At 43.3% G+C, this 21,101-nt stretch overlaps 1 long non-coding RNA gene and 1 other non-coding gene across 2 annotated transcripts in view; one reads left to right on the top strand and one right to left on the bottom strand.

Annotated features, from left to right (window-relative positions):
* Positions 1-330: 330 nt before the first annotated feature.
* Positions 331-21,101, bottom strand: part of LOC147581408 (uncharacterized) — a 51,408-nt gene continuing 30,637 nt past the window's right edge. The window contains exon 2 of the long non-coding RNA XR_015249887.1: positions 331-2,190. This is a non-coding gene — a long non-coding RNA (uncharacterized LOC147581408). The remainder of the gene's footprint in view (positions 2,191-21,101) is intronic.
* Positions 19,161-19,267, top strand: LOC112870070 (U6 spliceosomal RNA). The gene has a single exon (XR_003224461.1). It is a non-coding gene; the product is annotated as a U6 spliceosomal RNA (small nuclear RNA).

Raw genomic sequence — 21,101 nt, 5'->3', positions numbered from 1 at the left:
TCCACCTGGTGGCTCATTCACTGTCCAGACTGGACCAGGTAGCTTAACTGATTTTCCAACACTTCACAGCCAATTAGAGAACACCAAAACTCACTTGTAGTTTTTTTTTTTCTTTTTTTTTCAACGTTTATTTATTTTTTGGGGGGACAGAGAGAGACAGAGCATGAACGGGGGAGGGGCAGAGAGAGAGGGAGACACAGAATCGGAAACAGGCTCCAGGCTCTGAGCCATCAGCCCAGAGCCTGACGCGGGGCTCGAACTCCCGGACCGCGAGATCGTGACCTGGCTGAAGTCGGACGCTTAACCGACTGCGCCACCCAGGCGCCCCAACACTTGTAGTTTTTATTGGATTCTTCTTTCACTATTCTTTATTGAAAAGATCAAGTATCTATTATTTATGTTTTCTCCCTTTAATTTCTTTAAATGCTTAAAAATATTTTGTTTTCATGCATTTATATTTACATTTATATTCTATATATTATATACTATTATACTATGTACTAGATACTATATAGTAATACTATATATAATAGCCGCATATCATAGTTATGATATATGTAACTATACTACATACCATATTTATACTATACATATTTTGTATACGTACAATGTATGATATTAGCACATAATGTATACAGTATAATATATATTATTCATAGCATGTATTATATAGTATATTTAGTATCTTACAATGGCATTTATTACATATCATGTCATTTATTATTAGTAATATAGTGATAACAGTATAATCATATATAATCATATTATAAAATGATATAATTATATATTATATGTAAGTATGTAATACATAGATATATAATATAGGATCATATAATATGTAATATATATGTGTTTGTGTATATCTCCATCCAAAAGCAATGTACAGAATTATATACAATATATAATGATGTATAATAATGTAGGATCAGGGGCGCCTGGGTGGCTCAGTCAGTTAAGCGGCCGACTTCGGCTCAGGTCATGATCTCACGGTCCGTGGGTTCGAGCCCCGCATCGGGCTTTGTGCTGACAGCTCAGAGCCTGGAGCCTGCTTCAGATTCTGTGTCTCCCTCTCTCTCTGCCCCTCCCCTGTTCATGTTCTGTCTCTGTCTCAAAAATAAATAAATGTTAAAAAAAATTTAATAATGTAGGATCATATATAGTATGTAATATATATGTGTGGGTGTATATCTCCATCCAAAAGCAATGTCACTGGGCTCATTCGATGGCCCTCATTGCTGAGCTCATCTGGAGGACACTTTCTTGCAAATCCCCGAGGAGACTCTTCTGCAGCCTCCTGCGTCCCAGGGTCACAATATCTTCTTCGGGGACAAGCCTCGGTTTGTGTTTTCTCATTTATGGCATTTCTTTCTCCTACACACAATGTTGCAACAAAGCTACTTTTTCTCTCTGAAACTCCCAGTTATGTTTTCCATGGACAGTATTAATCCCCATGGATCCTGGGAGTGGTGCTATCTGTAGGAACCCTCTGCAGCACAGCTCATGGGGCATGAACTGGCCACACACAACTGTGGGTGACAAGCAAGTGTTACTTTTCTGCAGACATTCAGAATGATGCTTCGTAGGCTGAGAAAACATCTTATGTAAATAAACTGTGAGGCTGGGATTGAAAAGCAGGAAGCAGCTGGCAGCCGAAACTGCCTTTGGACCCTCATCTGCTTAAACACACAGGAAAGGTCTTGTGAGCCGTAAAGTCAACACAAAGGTGCATTTGGGCGATATATAAAAGAGACTTAAAGCAAACCCTGCTTAATCCTTTCAAATGGTGTGTCCCCCCCCCCCCCCCCCCCCGCCGAAACACAACACGCCAGTTAGATGAACATCCTGACCAACGAAGTGTCTCAGCGCTGCCCCGTGAGGGGAGGGAGGTGTGTTTATTTAAGGAGACCTCTCAGGGGGACGCCAGCTGCATTCCCGACCCAGCGCACAGGCGGGCAAGATGCAGGCAGCACGCTAGGAAGGGGGCTGGTGCCAGTGAGTGCTGCAACAGTTATGCAGATGGTAATGGGGAAAGGTAACAGCGGACTTTCCCAGCTCGTATCGTGGAAGGAAACCCGCTGGATCTCTCGGTATAACCAACACACACCGCTTGGCACGGCTGCTGATGCAGGTGGTGTTAGGCGCGAAGTACCGGCCTCACCGGCAAGTGCCGGAGTCCGAAGTTCACGTGCCCTGTTGAGTACAGGCTCGGTGTCAAACAGCCCATCCTTCGTGACCTAAACTGATTAGTAACTCCCCACTCCACCCTCCGCAGGCCGACCACCATCACCACGCCACCCGGATTCTGGAAACGCAACCATTGCAGGTGCTTCGTGTACGCAGAGTCGTGCGGCATTCATCCACCTGTGACTGCTCTTTTCACTGAGCGTCGTGTCCTCCAGTGTCACCCATACTGTCACACACTGAGGAACTTCCTTCTTTCTCAGTCAGACATAACTTCCCCTTGCCCCTTGGCACTACTCAGCCTCGATTTTTCCTCAGTCGTGTTGACCCAGGACGCATCGTTTGCTGTAAGTGGTGACCAAGTGATATTCTGGAATGTGGCAAGAGCAAGGCAAGAGGAAGTGAGGTCTTGAATTAGAGAAGCGGCCTGGGGCCCCAGGAGAGAGCATGGATCTGACGCAAGGAAATCCAGAGGAAGCGGCTTTGTTCTCGCCAGCAATCACCAGGGCAGAGCTCCTGGCAGGGCTGATAAAGTCCAGTGGCTGCAATCGCCTTTGAGATCCCAGCCTGGCAATTTGCTCAAAGTTGGTGAACATGCCACGCAGTTAATTTTCCTATTTATGTAACTTTGTCAACATGTCAACAGAAGCATTCTGGAAAGTCACTTAAAGTGAGCATATGGGTCATGATGTGTCACTTATGAACTTCATCAGTGGAAGAGGCCTACCTTCGTTTACTGACATGCTGTTTGATTAAGTTTAACCATATTGAGTTATTATCACAATTAGACATCCAAAGTCACCAAAAACCACTTTCCTGAATTCATTAGCAGATGTTGCAAAGTCACTGAAGAACTTTTTTTTTTATTTTTATTTTTTTAACATTTATTTTTGAGACAGAGAGAGACAGAACATGAACAGGGGAGGGGCAGAGAGAGGGAGACACAGAATCTGAAACAGGCTCCAGGCTCTGAGCTGTCAGTACACAGCCCGACACGGGGCTCGAACTCATGGACCATGAGATCATGACCTGAGCCGAAGTTGGCCGCTTAACCGACTGAGCCACCCAGGCTCACCTAGGCACCCCTAGGAACATTTAATCTTATAATGCTCTCAGCAAATCAGCAAAGAAAATGCCAGAGAGACTTGCACGTAAATTGCTCTTTGGACCTGAAAAATATACTGTGTTCTCTGCCATAGGCCCCAGTTTCTCCTCATGGTCTTAGCAGGATATCCCATTGTTCCAGGGGCTGCAGGCAGAAGCTGGTTCAAGAGCCACCAACCTGCTGTGTGAGCCGAGCAGGTCACGAACCTCAGTGTGCCATGATCCCTCACCTATGAGATGGTGGTAGGAACAGTCACAATAACATTGTTGTAAGGAGGAAGTTAGTGAATATACGTAAAATGTTCAGAATGGCACTGGGGGCACAGTAGTAATACAGGAATTGGCTGTTACTCATGGTCATTGTGCGTACCTTCTCTGTCAATATTTTTGTGTGACTGAAAATGTTTTTGTGGTTGTTGTCTTCATAGTCTTATCAGAACATGCCAAAGGCTAACGCTGCAGATGTGGAAGCTTTCACACAAAAAATTGGTAGTGATGCACGGTACAATATTTTAGAGTATGAGTCAAGGCAGGCTAGACTATGCAATGGTGACACACTGGGAAATCTGTCACTGGAGAGAGAGATCACTATTTCTCGGTCTTGCCATGTGTACATCTTGTCTGAACTGGGGGGCTCTGCTCTGTGTGCTCACAGGAAGTGCTGGGATTCCAGATTCTTTCTAGCAGAGACAGGACCAGAGGGACAGGGCCCATCTCTCCTGACTTTGATGTTTTCACTTGTAAGTGACGCACAGGATTTCTGTTTCCATTTCATCGGTTAAAGGAAGTCCCACAGACAGATATAGGGCAGGGAAGAGAGGAGAGCTGGAAACTTTTGGGGAGCAGCCCATTCCAAGCTGAGGTGTGGATCTCCCCTACCACATGCAGAAACAAATGGACAACGTGGCTCAGCAACAGGGTTAAGGGGCTCCCCATCCCAGCGTGTCTTTTGCAGAACTGTAAAGATTGCATCCTTTCCCCTCTCTTGGAGCCTTTCAATATGTGCTCAATATTTTGAAATTCTCAAATCTTTCCCTGTTACTTTCCTCATTAGTAGGCTACTATCAACTGCTGGAAACACAAAGAGAAGGGGTATTTCTTTGATGGTGATGGGTGCCGGGGGGAGTGTGATGTCTGGGAGAATGCAGAAGAAAGAGAATCAGAGGTTTTCCTGCTTTCCATCCTGGGAATTAGCAGTTTTTAGCCCAGAAGAGCTGTGGTAGGGGTGTATGTTGCTATACACACAGAATGGCCATTTGTACAGTGTCTGTTACACACTTTTCCCATTTTTTTAGTTCTGAGAAGGTACATAAAGCATATGTTAATAAAGTATTCTTTGAGTTTCTTGTTCCATTCAGTGGCGTATAGTAAATTATGATTACTGTAATTAAGGCATTGAAGAATGGGTTAGGATGGCCTGTATTTTAGCTGTATATTGTATACCATTTAGAGTCTGATATATAAAGTAAAATCCCAACTCTGCCAATAGTAGACCTTGGCCACCTCAATTTCCTCATTTGAAAAATGTGCAGGAAATACTGTTTTTTTAATCAATTCAAAGCCACAGTGAAAAGCCACAGCCATATCATAGTTTCTTTCTGTGATACAAAATAATGCTGAGGGGCGCCTGGGTGGCTCAGTCGGTTAAGCGGCCGACTTCGGCTCCGGTCATGATCTCGCGGTCCGTGAGGTCGAGCCCCGCGTCAGGCTCTGTGCCGACAGCCCAAAGCCTGGAGCCTGTTTCGGATTCTGTGTCTCCCTCTCGCTGACCCTCCCCTGTTCATGCTCTGTCTCTCTCTGTCTCAAAAATAAATAAAAACGTTAAAAAAAAGAATTAAAAAAAAATAATGCTGAGTATTTTCTAAAGATGGTCTTAGGTTCAGTGAAATCCAGAAATAACTGTTTTGGAAGGCCATTGGGACAGATCAAGATGATATGAATGTCAAATATTTTGTAAAGTTGAAGTACTACAAAAATGCTAGCTATTATCTTACAACAGGATTTTCTCAAAATGTCTTTTTTCTCAAATATGTAAAAAATACTAAAAAACAGTTTGAGAAAATCAAAATGATTTTGGTCAGAGCAACTCATATATATGATAGCAATTATAATGTGCACCAGAGATTTTGTGGGCCGCACTGGCATATCAGGAGGAGGAAATGAGGTGCTGAGGCCAGTGATTTTAAAGAATGTCTCCTGTATCCACTCTGTGTACAGTTTCAGCAGCTAATGGAACCACTGAACGTCTTGCACTCCACTCACTCACACTCTAAGCCTTGAAGCGTCCCATGCTCTTGTGTGCTGAAGCCAAAGCTTATCCCACATTCACATACCCCTCCCAGTTTATATCTTTGCGGGTTGCCCATGTTTAAGATTCGGAAAGTGGGGTGAGTGTGGCTTTCTAGCTATAATGACATTCTAGATAGTGAGGTTCAGAATGCAGACAGAGATGATAGACCCATGAGCCTCAGAGAATCTGAGGGTTAGAAGGAAACTGCATGAACATAGTGTTTTCTCCGGGTGAAGAAACTAAAACTCAGGAAACACAGTAATTTCAAATATTCTCTGGTTCTGTATCACTGAGACCGAGAGCCAGCCACTCGTTTCATTTTCAGTCAGCCTATTTTACTAACGTGCTTAACATGCTGTGCTAACTGTTAGCACGATAGGATTCGGAGAGAGCGAAGTTTCAACCCAAGCTGATAGTCAAGAAGGAAGAGGTCAAATTTGGCCTGGGACTGAAGAGCCGGCTCAAGTGGGGATGATTTGAAAGAGAGTAGGAAGCTAAAAGAGAAAGAATACAAATGTCTAGATTGTTCAAGAACCAAGAGTTGGGGGAAGGCCTGTCTCAGAGCCAGTATAGCTTTACATGGCTTCAAACAGAATCTAGTGATACCAAAGTTCAAGTCACAAGCAACACACAGGGCTCCCGCTTGCTGTGCAATTCTGTCTATACCTAGAACTCAGGGACATTACTTGCCACTGAACAAGTATATATTTCTTCAGAAATCGGGTTCTCTTTTCCCAGGATTTGAGTCACTTCCTGCCCATTGATTCTTTCAGCCTTGGGAAATACTTACCATGCAATAAGTGGAAAAGAAAAAAGAGTACTGGGATACTCTCTGGGGACAGATACTGGCGACCACCATCTTCGTGCTGCCTAGCCTCCAGCTGGTGGGCACAATCTTTTCCCCTCCCAGCGGGCACCATTTGTATGTTCCTGCTCTGCCTTGATCCAGCTGGCAGGTGCCATTTTTGTGCCCCTGTCTGCTGCATTCCGGAGTGCTAGCATCTCCTGGAAGGGAGCTTTTCCTCGCACCTGGTGCCCTGGGTTTGTGGCTGCCACTCAGGGCGTTCCCCTTGACTGCCCACTTCTGAAGACCAGGGGACCTTGCATTCTGTGGTCCCACGGGAATGTAAAAATCAGATACAACTTCTGGCAGGCTACCACCCCAAGCCACTAAAGAGATAGCAAACGGAACACATGATGTCTTTCTGTGAAAGAGTGCTTATCTGCTTGACCTGGAACTTCAGGCTGAGGCACAAGCTTCAGGTTCAGCACACACCTGTGCAGGTGCGCCCAGGGAAGGTAGGCTGGTGGGTGCCATGTTTGCATTCTCTGTCTACCTCATGACAGCTCACTGGTATCTCCCAAAAAGGAGCCAATACACTCATCTGGAACTCTGCCACCCAGGGACACCTCCAGATTGCCTGATTCCAGTGCTCCATGGGGCTCATTCTTTTAGTCCCACAGGACTGTATATATCTGCATACTTTAAAAGCTTTGGTCTGAGGGTCTGGCTTCCAATCGACCTGCATTAAGGTGCTGAATGAGATCCTCCCCTTGGGAACACTAATAAGTCTTGGCACACCCTTATGTACTCAGAGCTGATAAAAATAAAATAGGCAGCTTAGACAATCATGAAGGTTTGAGAGAAAACCAAGAACTAGGATAGGTTGAATGCGAACGTTTATTTCCCACACGAGGCCACTCCTCACAACTGGGAGAGGTGGCTGTTTCATCTAATGCAGAGAAACCAACAAAGAGTCCATCAAAATGAATAAACAAAAGGATATGTTCCAAATGTAGGAACAAGATAAAAGCTCAGAAAAAAAAACTTAATAAAATAGAAATAAGTAATTTACCTGATAAAGAGTTTAAAGTAATGGTCATAAAAATAAACAGGAGAAAAATAGACGAACATGGTAAGAACTGTAGCAAAGAGATACTAATATAAGAAAGTACCAAATAGAGGCCACAGAGCTGAAGAATATAATAACTGAACTGGAGAATATGATCAATGGCGTTCAACAGCAAACTGGATGAAGCAGAATAGACCAGCACACTTTGAAGACAAGGCAGTGGACTCATCCACTCACAGGAGCAAAGAGAAAAAAGAGAATGGAAAACCAACGTACAAAACTTACGGGATTTGTGAGACCATCTCAGGTGGGCCAATGTTCACGTTACAGAGTCCCAGAAGAAGAAGAGAAAGGAGCAACACACTCACTTGAACAAATAATGGCTGAAAACGTCCTTAACCTGAAGAAGGAAACAGACGTCCAGTTCCAAGAAGCCCAGAAAACAAGTAACAAAATGGCAATAAGAACATAACTATCAGTAATTACGTCAAATGTACATGGATGACATCCTCCAATCAAAAGGCATAGAGTGTTTGAATGGATGAAAAAAACAAGACCCAACTATATGCCGCCTACAAGAGACTCACGTCACAGAAACGGGGAGATCAGGGAGAGCACATGTAGTTTTTTTACTGCTCAAGGTAATTATGCTGGTACCGATAGTATTTCCTTGTTATTCTGAGGCTGTTGTGTATATAAAGTATGGTAAAATACATGAGTGATTGTGGGATATTTTCATCCTGTCAACTCCATGAGCTTCAGAACTGGCATTCTTTTTATTTTTATATTTTATTTTAGAGAGAGAGTGTGTGAGTCAGGGAGAGAGAGAGAGAGAGAGAGAGAGAGAGAGAAGAGAGAGAATCCCAAGCAGGCTCCACACTCAGGGCAGAGCCCAACTCCAGGCTTGATTCCATGACCTGAGGATCATGACCGGAGCCAAAATCAAGAGTCAGACGCTAAACTGACTAAACCACCCAGGCGCCCAGAGAACTAGGATTCTTTGAGCAGAAGAAGGGGGATATGAATGTGGTACACAAGACATTATGTAAAAACCCTGTGTTCCTGAATTGGATTGGGAAGTAGCAGTGTGAACTCATGACTAACCAGAGCAGTGGGCACCCCTAGTGCACATATCTGTGACCTGAAATACCAAGGTGACCTGCATTATTGGATAGGAAGGAAGCAAGGAAGCAACCAAAGTCTACTTGGACTTAAAAGGGTTAAAAGAATTCATGACCAAAATTTAAGAGGCTCCCACTGGCCAAACACGGAATCATTGGAGATTTCAAAAGAATATTGGGGCACCTGGGTGGCTCAGTTGGTTGAGCATCCAACTTCAGCTCAGGCTGTGATCTTGCAGTTCGTGGGATCAAGCCCTGCGTCTAGCTCTTTGCTGACAGTGCAGAGCCTGCTTTGGATTCTGTCTCCCTCTCCCTCTCTGCCCCTCTCCTGCTCACTCTCTCTCAAAAATAAACATTAAAAAAGTGTTTTTAAATAAAAAAAGAAAAAGAATAGCAAATTGCAATTGATTGAAACCCATGCATTATATTTTTTATTTAACTTTTTTACTTTTTAAAATTTACATCCAAATTAGTTAGCATATAGTGAAGCAATGATTTCAGTAGATTCCTTAATGCCCCTTACCCATTTAACCCATTCCCCCTCCCACAACCCCTCCAGCAACCCTCAGTTCATTCTCCATATTTATGAGTCTCTTTTGTCCCCCTCCCTGTTTTTATTTTTGTTTCCCTTCCCTTATGTTCATCTGTTTTGTCTCTTCAAGTCCTCATATGAGTGAAGTCATATGATTTTTGTCTTTCTCTGACTAATTTCACTTAGCATAATACCCTCCAGTTCCATCCACATAGTTGCAAATGGCAAGATTTCATTCTTTTTGATTGCCGAGTAATACTCCATTGCATGTATCTACCACATCTTCCTTATCCATTCATCCATCGATGGACGTTCAGGCTCTTTCCATAGTTTGGCTATTGTTGATAGTGCTGCTATGAACATGGGGGTGCATGTGTCCCTTTGAAACAGCACATCCATATCCCTTGGATAAATGCCTAGTAGTGCAATTGCTGGGTCGTAGTGTAGTTCTATTTTTAGTTTTTTGAGAAACCTCCATACTGTTTTCCAGAGTGGCTGCACCAGCTTGCATTCCCACCAGCAATGCAAAAGAGATCCTCTTTCCACATCCTCACCAACATGTGTTGTTGCCTGAGTTGTTAATGTTAGCCATTCTGACAGGTGTGAGGTGGTATCTCCTTGTGGTTTTGATTTGTATTTCCCTGATGATGAGAAATATTGAGCATTTTGTCATGTGTTGGTTGGCCATCTGGATGTCTTCTTTGGAGAAGTGTCTATTCATGTCTTTTGCCCATTTCTTCCCTGGATTATTTGTTCTTTGGGTGTTGAGTTTGATAACATCTTTGTAGATTTTGGATACTAACCCTTTATCTGATATGTCATTTGCAAATATCTTTTCCCATTCTGTCAGTTACCTTTTAGTTTTGCTGATTGTTTCCTTCGCTGTGCAGAAGCTTTTTATTTTGATGAGGTTCCAGTAGTTCATTTTTGCTTTTGTTTCCCTTGCCTCTGGAGATGTGTTGAGTAAGGAGTTGCTGAGGCCAAGATCAAAGAGGTTTTTGCCTGCTTTCTCCTCGAGGATTTTGATGGATTCCTGTCTGACATTGAGGTCTTTCATCCATTTTGAATTTATTCTTGTGTATGGTGTAAGAAAGTGGTCCAGGTTCATTCTTCTGCATGTCGCTGTCCAGTTTTCCCAGCACCACTTGCTGAAGAGACTGTCTTTATTCAATTAGATATTCTTTCCTGCTTTGTCAAATTTAGTTGCCCATACGTTTGTGGGTCCATTTCTGGGTTCTCTATTCTATTCCATTGATCTGAGTGTCTGTTCCTGTGCCACCATGCATTATATTTAAAACCATAACTTCATGATAATGAAAATGGTCATTGGTCACCTTCAGAGAATGATAGCAAATCAATTTTTATCTTGAAAACTGATAAATAAAGGGACATAATCATTTATTTTCCCTTTTCTATATGTACTATACCACTGAGTAATCAAATAGATGAAAGTATCTGTTTTTAAAGGTGTGCCAACTAATAAGTAATATAAATGAGTTGAGCATTTTAATGAACTAATGGATCTATAAATTGAGACTCAACAGCAGGCAACATCCCCCAAAGAGACAAAGGTGCCTTCCTTGCCGCCTGGTAAAAGAAGACGGTCTTGCAGGACAGATGGTGCCTGAGTCTGAGGGAGCCACTGGACTCAGCTGCCAGTCTGAGCTGCACCAGAATCCACCATCTGCAAACCTGGGCTGTAGGAAACCCTACAGAAGTGGCCTAGGTTCTCTGTTCTCCCAACTCCCATGGAGGCAAGTGAGAAAGAGAAAGGAACAGAGGTGGGCCCTGTGGGGACGAAGCTTTAGAGTAAGACCAGCCACGGGCTGGGGACCGGGAGGAGGCAGAGCACGGGGCTCTAGGGCAGTGAGGCTGCTCCGTGTGACTGCAGCGATGAACACATGTCATCCTACCTCCGTCCAAACCCATAGAACATCCAATGCCAGGAGCAACCTGTGGGCCCTGGGTGATGGCAGTGTGTCCATGTGGGCTCATCACTTGGAACAAAAGTGCCCTCTGTCAGGAGTATTGATGATGGGAGGCGGGGCCTACACAGGAGATCTCTGCACCTTTCCTTTAGTTTTGCTGTAAACCCTACACTACTCTAAAGAAAAAGTAAACATTTAAAAAAGGAGTAGGTAGAATGAAAGTGTACTGCCTGGGCCTGTACTGTTGGGTAACGAATCTTTCACAAGCACAAGGGAGCCCTTCCCTGAGGGGTCAGGACCCTGGTTGGCACCAGGGGAGAAGGAGTGGAGAACAAGACAGGGCGCAAGGATGGGCCTCTATTGTCATTCCAAAGGTGCTATCCTTGTAGTAAATCACCGAGCTAAACATGTGTGTTGTGCTCTTTTTGGTATCTGTGATCTATTAAAAATAAAAGAGTTACAAATGGTTGAATTCCAGAGAAGGTGAACCCTCTAATGGACTCAGTAACTGGCAGATGAAAGGTGCAAGGTTTGGGACCAGTGTCAGGTCTACAAGCAAGAAGTTGGGTTAATTCAGATCCACCCATCCTTCATCTGTTAGGATGTGAAATACATTTGTCTTCAGGTTTTGTCTCACTTCTAAAAGCTACTGTGTCGTCCTCCATGAGTTAGGACTTGGCTGGAGCACAGATCTGGTGGGGGTCCACAGGAAGAGGCAGGCAATGGGAGGTGGGGTGTGGGGGCCACTGGGGGGCTGCAGACCATGGGCAAAGCCAGGCTGAGAGTGACACGTGGAGGAACTTCAAGGGGGCCAGGGGGTGCCAGCAGGAGGCCTTTTCACCTAACCCTGTTGCTCCTGGCCACCTCTACAGGCGACCTCTTCCAAGCAGACATATGTGAGACCCCGGTGTCCCCACACTGGGCTCCCCTTCACAGGATCTTTGAGACTAGAATGCTCTCAAGAACTCTACTTTCCAGTGGCTTATGGTGTCATATATTATGCTTGTCAAACATACAGTGACTTTTCCTTTGCATTTTGATCAGAACCTTTCCAAATATGTTCATCCTTTTACAGTTACTGAGTGGCCTTGAAGACTTCTCTATATTCAACAGGCGGCCCCGGCCTTTGCCTGATAGGAGTACTGATTTGTAAATTTGCAAATTCAGGCTGCTCTATAAATGTTCCGGTGCCTTCTAAAGGTTGCCTTGAAAAGCGAACACAGTTTCCACAATTGTTCTTCTCAAGGCCCCATCACCTGGCCAAAGCACACTTGCCCACTTAGAGGTCTTTGCTGCCGTGAAAGACCCGCCCAGCCCGCAAATGCCCTGAGGTAGGGTGCCTGCCCCTGGCTGGGACCAATTCAGCCTCCACCACTGTAAAAATACAAAGTGACTCCCCTGCTTTCCATGTGTTCTCACTGGTTTTCAGTTGATTTGCTGTTCTCCAAATTGGAAAGTCCATGGACACTTTCCTTTCAATCATGTAACTGGAATGGAGGTCCCCTCTTCTCCCCTGTCCTGCGCCCCCACACTGACCCACATGGTGACTGAAGCTTCAATAGCTTGGCCTGAAGAAAGCAAGATGTTATATGGCCCTTGAGAATCACACAGGGGGGCAAGGGTTTTGGCAACAACCGTGAATAATTCTGCAGGTTTCTCCTGACTCTTTTTTTATTAATTTGCTGACTTTCCTAATTTACACAGTGACTCGTGTTTCATATGGAGTTCTTCCTAGGACAAAATTATGCTGACAATGAACACACTGTGCAGGAGAGGTGATCTGGACTTGAAAACAGTGTTTCTTCTGAAAGCCTACCTGTGTTTCAGCAGAAATAGAAAAGCTACTGAACCAAACAACAGACAAGGGTCACGGTCTCTGCTTTGACCTCAGGCAAGGGGCTCAATGGGAAGGGAGGGAGAGCAGGACCTGAGTTTTTTGAGTAGCAATTCTAAAAAGCCACCTGTGCTTTATTTCCTAGATTTGAAACACTTTATCAAAAGTTTGACCAATTTGTTCAATTGCTGGAGAGGCTTTTTAGGAAAGCACTTTCTAAGCTTTGTAGGAGCACATAGAAGCCAATGGTAATGTCTTAACCACCTTTTGGAAATACACATTTACTCTCTTTTCTGTGGGAGACTGAAAATACCTTTCCAGCTATTTAAAATTTTAAAAAAAAATTTTTTTTCAGAGAGAGAGAGAGAAACAGAATGTGAGCAAGGGAGGGGCAGAGAGAGAGGGAGACACAGAATCCAAAGCAGGCTCCAGGCTCCTAGCTGTCAGCACAGAGCCTGATGCAGGGCTCAGACCCACAAACCATGAGATCATGACCTGAGCCAAAGTCGGCACTTAACTGACTGAGCCACCCAGGCACCCCTTCCTGGCTGTCTAAAGACATGATGGGTATAAGTCCTACTTGGTCCACTAAGTAAGATGCTCAAAAGTATAGGAGCCATGAGGATTTCAGAAAACTAGTCAAATTAGGCATCCCAGGTGACATTCTGACCAAATCTATCTTAAAAGCAATCATAAAAACTGCAATTTTGAACAAAGATTCTCTCTGATGTGGTGTGGACCCCAGAAACACACAGGGCACCAATTTCCAAGCCAGGCTACACAGACTAATTACTCAGAAGCAGATTGGACTGCAGGTCTCAGCTCTGCCCGGGACAGCAGTGGCTCCACAGGGGGTGAGCTACTGATGGAACAGGTGGTGGTGGCGGTGGCTGCAGTGAGGCCCTGGGTGGTGGTGGTGAGGCCCTGGAGGTGGAGTCCCATAGGCTTGTTGTTGCGAGGAGGTCCCTGTGCAGCCAGTCCCTCCCCTCGGAGGGCCTGCCTTTGGGAATCACAAGTGCACTAGGACCGCGGTGCGGGAAGCGTTCATAGTCCAGGCAGTGCATCTGCAGCCCAGGGTCCTGTGTCTTCTCACACCCGGGATCCTCTGAGTCACACCACAGCCCCACTGTACAGGTGTGTTCACTGACATGGTTTGTCTCTGGTGCTTTGTTTCCTTCTCACTTTTTTTCTTTTCCCCCTTCCCATATGTTCATCTATTTTCTATAAGTTTGATCATGTGATTTTTTGTGGATACTGGCTATTGACCACTTTTATTATATACTACTTGCAAGAATATCAGCCCTTCCAAGAACATCTATGCTTGTATTTCCATTAAATATATATGTATCTGTTTTTTAAAAATAAAAATGGTATCATTCTATACAAAGTTTTTGATTAAAAAATTTAACGATACTGGAAATCTTCCATACAATTCATTAAAATCGACCTCAAGTTTCACTGTATTCCATTTTATGGCAGTATGTTCGTTTATTTGACCAAAGTCTTTTTCATGAGTATTTCTATTATTTCCAACAGATGTGAGGGGTTATTTTTCTATGACTTCAGTTATATTATTTATTGAAAAGTTAATTTTTTATTTCAATACATTTATTACCATTTAAATTTATCTTTTCATATGCTCACTGATCATTTATTTTCAGTGAAATTACTTTTGTCCTTTGTCCATCCTGATTTGCCTTTCCTTTTGTTTGTTGATTTATAAAAAGCCCTTTGCATATTAATGTAATCGGTCATTTTTCTGTCATATTTCTTGAAAACACTTTTTGTCAGTTTTACATTATATTCTAGCTTTGTTTATGATATTTTAAAAAATAATGTAGAAATTTTAAATTTTTATGTGGTCAAGTCTGTCATATTTTTCTTTATAGTTTTCATAGTTTGGATTGTTTATAATTTTTCTGCTCCAAGATTATAACATCAATTCTCTCATGTTTTCTTAATGTACTTTTACTATTTCATTTGTTTAAATCATTTGTCAAACTGGAATTTATTTTGGTATAAAGAGTGAAATGGAATTCAGCACAAACTACTGAACAGTCCGCTTCTTCCCAGTGATCTGAAGTGATGTTTTATGATACCAAGTCTCATATGTACTTGGATGTCTGTCTGGCAGAGAAACTACTTTAGTGGTATGTCATTTCTACAATAACAGGGAAAATTTTCCTGGGGATTTTCCTTGCTTAGAGGACTCAGCAGTCCCTCCCGCCTCCTGCCAGCCAGCCTTCCTCTCCTCAGTTTCCTGGGGACCATAAAGCAGCCACCCCTGCGAGGCTGAGGTGGCTCCTAAGGGACTCTGCATGCATGACCCTTTCTCAGGGCACTACAGAGCCCGCCTTACCTCATGCCTCTCCAGGTTTCAATGTTTAGGGTGAAGGGCAGAGGGCCTCCCAGGTGGGGGCACATGGCTGGTGATGAGGCACATTTATGCACCTAGAGCGGTCAGCTGTGAGGGGATGCTCCCTAAGCCTTCTCCACCCAGTCACATCTAAGAGCAACAAAGGGACACCTCAGGCCCACACATACAGCCACCTTGTCCTCCTCTCCTTTCTTAGCATCTCCCCGTGATGTCTGTCCCAAGGATGCTGTCACACCCCTTCCTGGCCACAGAGGTCACCTCCTCCAGGGACATCACCTCTGGACACGCCCAAAGCTGCCATGGCGGCCTTCTTCAGCTGGGCACTGCCCTATCCTTGAGGCTGGCATTTTTGGCTCCTCGTCTGGTGCTGTCTTACCCAGGGTGGGTGGACGCCCTGCGGGATGCATCCTCCAGTCAACGCATCACCTGGTTGTCCTAACCCATTTTGGAAATGAACGGGAAGAAGGCAGGCCCTCTCAACGCCCCTTCCCGAAGACAATTTCTTCACTCCAAAGACTAACTTTGGTTTCTTCTGCAAGAAGACTGCACAAACCCAAAAACGTCCTAAATTCTCAGAGAGCACACCTTCCGATTCCAGCTGGACTTCCCTTTCAGCACTGCCTGCACAAATACGTTATGAAAGGAACAATCTCACAGACAATATAACAAATACACTTGGACACAACTGACTCCTCCAAAATAGTACCAAAAGTTTAATGATATAAATTTGGCACCACGATTATTGGCAACATTCAAAGTGAATGCTTCATTTTCAGAGTGACTAAAAGGCTTTCCTTCAATGCAACGGTAGGAATGGGCTAAAACAAATGATAGTTACCACAGAATATGTACCGAAATTGAAACCGTTATGAAGATCAAATGTAACATGACATGGTTCAAGAATTGTGGAGTTCTTGAAAATGCAACATACACAAGCTTTTAATAAAATTATATTTAAGTGATTAATAAATTGTTAAATTAAGAAATCATTAAAACATTGTTTTGATTGTATTTAAAATATTTGAAGTTTCTCATGGCTAGACTCTAATGTAGCTAGGACCATAATTCAGATTTCCTCAGTTCTGCCCAGTGTTTTGTCCTGGCACTAGATTGTCTCCCATTCACCTAGTAATAATAATAACTGGAATTATTTCATGAGAGATTAGGGTGTAGGAGTCTAGTAAATTAACGAGAACATCTCTAATAAATTTGAAATAATGATTTTGTTCTTAGGACGCTATACTGAGAAAATGTTTAATACAGAATTTCTGCAGAACACCAGCCCCACGAAATGTATTGGGGGAAAATGGCCTTCCAGGTCAAGGACACTTGATGATGCCTACTGCTATGTTCACATGTGTTACAGCACACATGAACACATTAGATGTTTCCAGAAATCCTGCAATAATGTTATTTAATGCTAGTTTATCCAAACTTGATTCACTGTAGAAGATTTTGCCTTAATACCTGTTACGATCCCATGAATCAATAGTTCACAAAAATCCTTATTTATAAACTCTGCTTTAAATTAACCTTTTAGCGGCACCTGGGTGGCTCAGTCAGGTAAGCATCTGACTCTTGGTTTTGGCTCAGGTCATGATCTCACAGTTTCATCAGTTCAAGCCCTGGGTCAGGCTCTGTGCTAACAGCATGGAGCCTACTTGGGATTCTCATTCTCTCTCTCTCTCTCTCTCTCTCTCTCTCTCTCTCTCTCTCTCTCCTTCTCTCACTGCCCCTCCCCTGCTCACACTGTCTCTGTCTTTCTCAAAATAAATAAATAAGCTTAAAAATTTTTTAACAAAATAAAATAAAGTCTGTTTTAAAAAAATGCACTGAGGGGCTCCTGGGGGGCTCAGTCAGTTGAGCATCTGACTTCAACTCAGGTCATGATCTTGTGGTTTGAGCCCATGTCGGGCTCTGTGCTGACAGCTCAGAGCCTGGAGCCTGCTTCAGATTCTGTGTCTCCCTCTTTCTCTGCCCCTCCCCTACTAGTGTTGTGTAACTATCTGAAAAATAAACAAACATTAAAAAACATTTTTAAAAATTAAAAATGCACCAAAGAGGCCAGAAATCTACAGAGCCAACGCAAAGTGATGCTCACATAAGACCCAGGTATAATCGAGATGTGAAACATGATTGTTCTAGAGAAGCTGAGCTTCCAGAAGACACTTCTTATTGAGCACCTATTATATGCTTACCTGCTGCTCAGTCATATGCATTAGCTGCTATAACTACTAAGTAATCTAACACTGCTCTCAGGGTAGCATCAGTCTTACGGCAGTAAAGCTAAAAAATTAATGTCAACAGAATGATGATATAAATAGGAGCATCTCCCAGAACAGGTACCGTGGAACACCTATTCTGGTGGTCATGCACAGCTGTTATTTGTGAAAGGGTCTGTGTAAGTTTGGGAAATGCCAGCTTGGCAAACATTAATGGGCATCTTTACTGAAAGATTTCTCCGAGTCCATGTGCATTTTAAATGTCTAAGAGGGTGACATAGTGAGCAATGTTTACCATCATGTTTGACCACAGGAAGAGTTCCTTGGGGAGACACTAGGGCAGATGCTTGTGTCCAGAATCAGCGCTAAGTTGGTGGTAGAGATTAATCAATTATTTGCATTCTAGCCAGGCTCCAGAGTGTAGGAGGTCTGGAGGAACGGACTGTGTCACTGAGAGGGTGTAGGTCGAGAAGGGAGTGAGCACAAGGTAGTAGGGTCTTCTGCTGCCAGCTGCAGAGCAAGGACAAGAAATCCCGGCACAGATGCTAACTCTGTATGAGGCTGGAAGACAGTGGGGTGAGTAGACAGAAAAAAGAGACTGAGAGATTTTCAAAAGAACCAATCAATCTCACTGATGGATTTCCAGCATCAGTGGCAGCGTCTATGGCAGCATCTGGCACAAAGTAGGAATCTGAGTGAGTGGGTATAGGATTGAACTGAGCTCTGGAATAGTGGGGACCAACTCTGTAGACATGAGGAATATGGCCAGGGTCTCCTGGGATCTGGATGGCTGGAAAGAAGAAATGGTGGTCCATGTGGAAGAGGACATCATGAATATTTCCATTTCTTCTAAGGTAACATTTCCCTTCTATCAAGATCCACAATCATCTTACAAGAAGTTAGCTATTTCTGTGTCTTTCTGCCTTGAATAGGTTACCTTTCATTGAGTCCCAACCATGAAGTAGCACTGGCAGCCGCATTACACATGCTTGAGATAACACTCTGAGGTTTACACTGTCTGATGGATCAGGACATTGAGGTTCAGGTGTTGTTAAGTCATCTTCCTGACCCTTAGTTAAGAGATAGAACTAGGATTTGGTGGTTGTTTTTTTGTTTTTTGTTTGTTTGGGTTTTTTTGTTTGTTTAGGATTTGAATTCATACAAATTAGATTCCAAAGCCTGTGGTGTCATCTTAGCCAATGAGCCCTTTGGGGAAGGTTAAGGGCAGGGTCTGGCACCACGTAGAACTCTGTTAGATTTTCCTATGAACCCTATGACATGGCTGGCACCGTGCCCTATGAGATCTGAATGCAGCCAGCAGTTACTGAAGAAATGAAGAAACCAAGCACATACATGGAACTATGTGCTCACAGGGTTTCCTTGAGGCTTTGGCACCAGTGGGTCTAGAGCACAGGGTAGGAACTGGGAATTACTAGGAAATATTTCTGAATAATTATGAAAGCCCAATCTCAGAGTTTAGGTTTGATTCTTATTGCAGTTAAGCTAACAAATAATGTCAACAGAATGATATAGATATGAAAGAGGGAGTCATGAAAGAAAATGAAAAAGGGTGTGTCCAAGGTGGATCAGCTTGGGAAAGCTATGAAATAGGACTAGAGCTCAGAAAATATTCCCTGAAAGAAATGGTATATTAATGAATGGAGGTAGAACTTTTGGAGAGAAATGAACCTGTACATAAGAGTAACCACGTGAAGGTAATGCTCGCTTTGGCAGCACATATTCTAAAATTGGAATGATACAGAGAAGATTAGCATGGCCCCTGCAAAAGGATGACACGCAAATTCATGAAGCTTCCACATTTTTTTGCTCTTCACAGATGACATGATGTTCTATATGGAAAACCCAAAAGATTCCACCAAAAAACTGCTAGAACCGATCCATGAATTTGGCAAAGTTGCAGGATATAAAATCAATGCACAGAAATCGGTTGCATTGTTATTCACCAACAATGAAGCAACAGAAAGAGAAATCAAGGAATGGATCCCATTTGCAGTTGCACCAAAAACCATAAAATACCTAGGAATAAATCTAGCCAAAGAGGTGAAAAATGTACACGCTGAAAACTACAGAAAGCTTATGAAAGAAATTAAAGAAGACACAAAAAAATGGAAAAAGATTCCATGCTCCTGGATAGGAAGAACAAATATGGTTAAAGGGTCAATACTGGGACACCTGGGTGGCTCAGTCGGTTGAGCATCTGACTTTGGCTCAGGTCATGATCTCGCAGTTTGTGAGTTCAAGCCCCGCGTCGAGCTCTGTGCTGACAGCTTGGAGCCTGGAGCCTGCTTTGGATTCTGTGTCTCCTCCTCTCTCTGTCCCTTCCCCACTCATGCCCTGTCTCTCTCTGTCTCTCAAAAATGAATAAACGTTAAAAAAAATTTAAAAAAAAGGTCGATACTATCCAAAGCAATCTACATGTTCAATGCAATCCCTATCAAAATAATAACAGCATTCTTCACAGAGCTAGAACAAATAATCCTAAAATTTGTATGGAAACAGAAAAGCCCCCGAATAGCCAAAGCAATCTTGAAAAAGAAAACCAAAGCAGGAGGCATCACAATCCCAGACTTCAAGCTATACTACAAAGCTGTCATCAAGACAGTATGGGACTGGCACAAGAACAGACACTCAGATCAATGGAACAGAATAGAGAACCCAGAAAGGAACCCACAAACGTATGGCCAACTTATCTTTGACAAAGCAGGAAAGAATATCCAATGGAATAAAGACGGTCTCTTCAGCAAGTGGTGCTGGGAACACTGGACAGCGACATGCAGAAGAATGAACCTGGACCACTTCCTTACACCATACACAAAAATAAACTCAAAATGGATGAAAGACCTTAATGTCAGACAGGAAGCCATCAAAATCCTCAAGGAGAAAGCAGGCAAAAACCTCTTTGATCTTGGCCTCAGCAACTCCTTACTCAACACATCTCCAGAGGCAAGGGAAACAAAAGCAAAAATGAACTACTGGGACCTCATCAAAATAAAAAGCTTCTGCACAGCGAAGGAAACAATCAGCAAAACTAAAAGGCAACTGACAGAATGGGAAGAATATTTGCAAATGGCATATCAGATAAAGAGTTAGTATCCAAAATCTACAAAGATGTTATCAAACTCAACACCCAAAGAACAAATAATCCAGGGAAGAAATGGGCAAAAGACATGAATAGACACTTCTCCAAAGAAGACATCCAGATGACCAACCGACACATGAAAAAAATGCTCAACATCACTCATCATCAGGGAAATACAAATCAAAACCACAAGGAGATACCACCTCACACCTGTCAGATTGGCTAACATTAACAACTCAGGCAACAACACATGTTGGCGAGGATGCGGAGAAAGAGGATCTCGTTTGCATTGTTGGTGGGAATGCAAGCTGGTGCGGCCACTCTGGAAAACAGTATGGAGGTTCCTCAAAAAGCTAAAAATAGAACTACCCTACAACCCAGCAATTGCACTACTAGGCATTTATCCAAGGGATACAGGTGTGCTCTTTCGAAGGGACACATGCACCCCCATGTTCATAGGAGCACTATCAACAATAGCCAAAGTATGGAAAGAGCCCAGATGTCCATTGATGGATGAATGGATAAAGAAGATGTGGTATATATACACACACACACACAC

This window comes from Puma concolor, chromosome B1 (assembly GCF_028749965.1).
Source record: "Puma concolor isolate L17-30 chromosome B1, mPumCon1.1.hap2, whole genome shotgun sequence".
Lineage (NCBI taxonomy): Eukaryota > Metazoa > Chordata > Mammalia > Carnivora > Felidae > Puma > Puma concolor.
The sequence above is the reverse complement of the archived record's forward strand: the minus strand, read 5'-3'. Positions and strand labels throughout refer to the sequence as shown.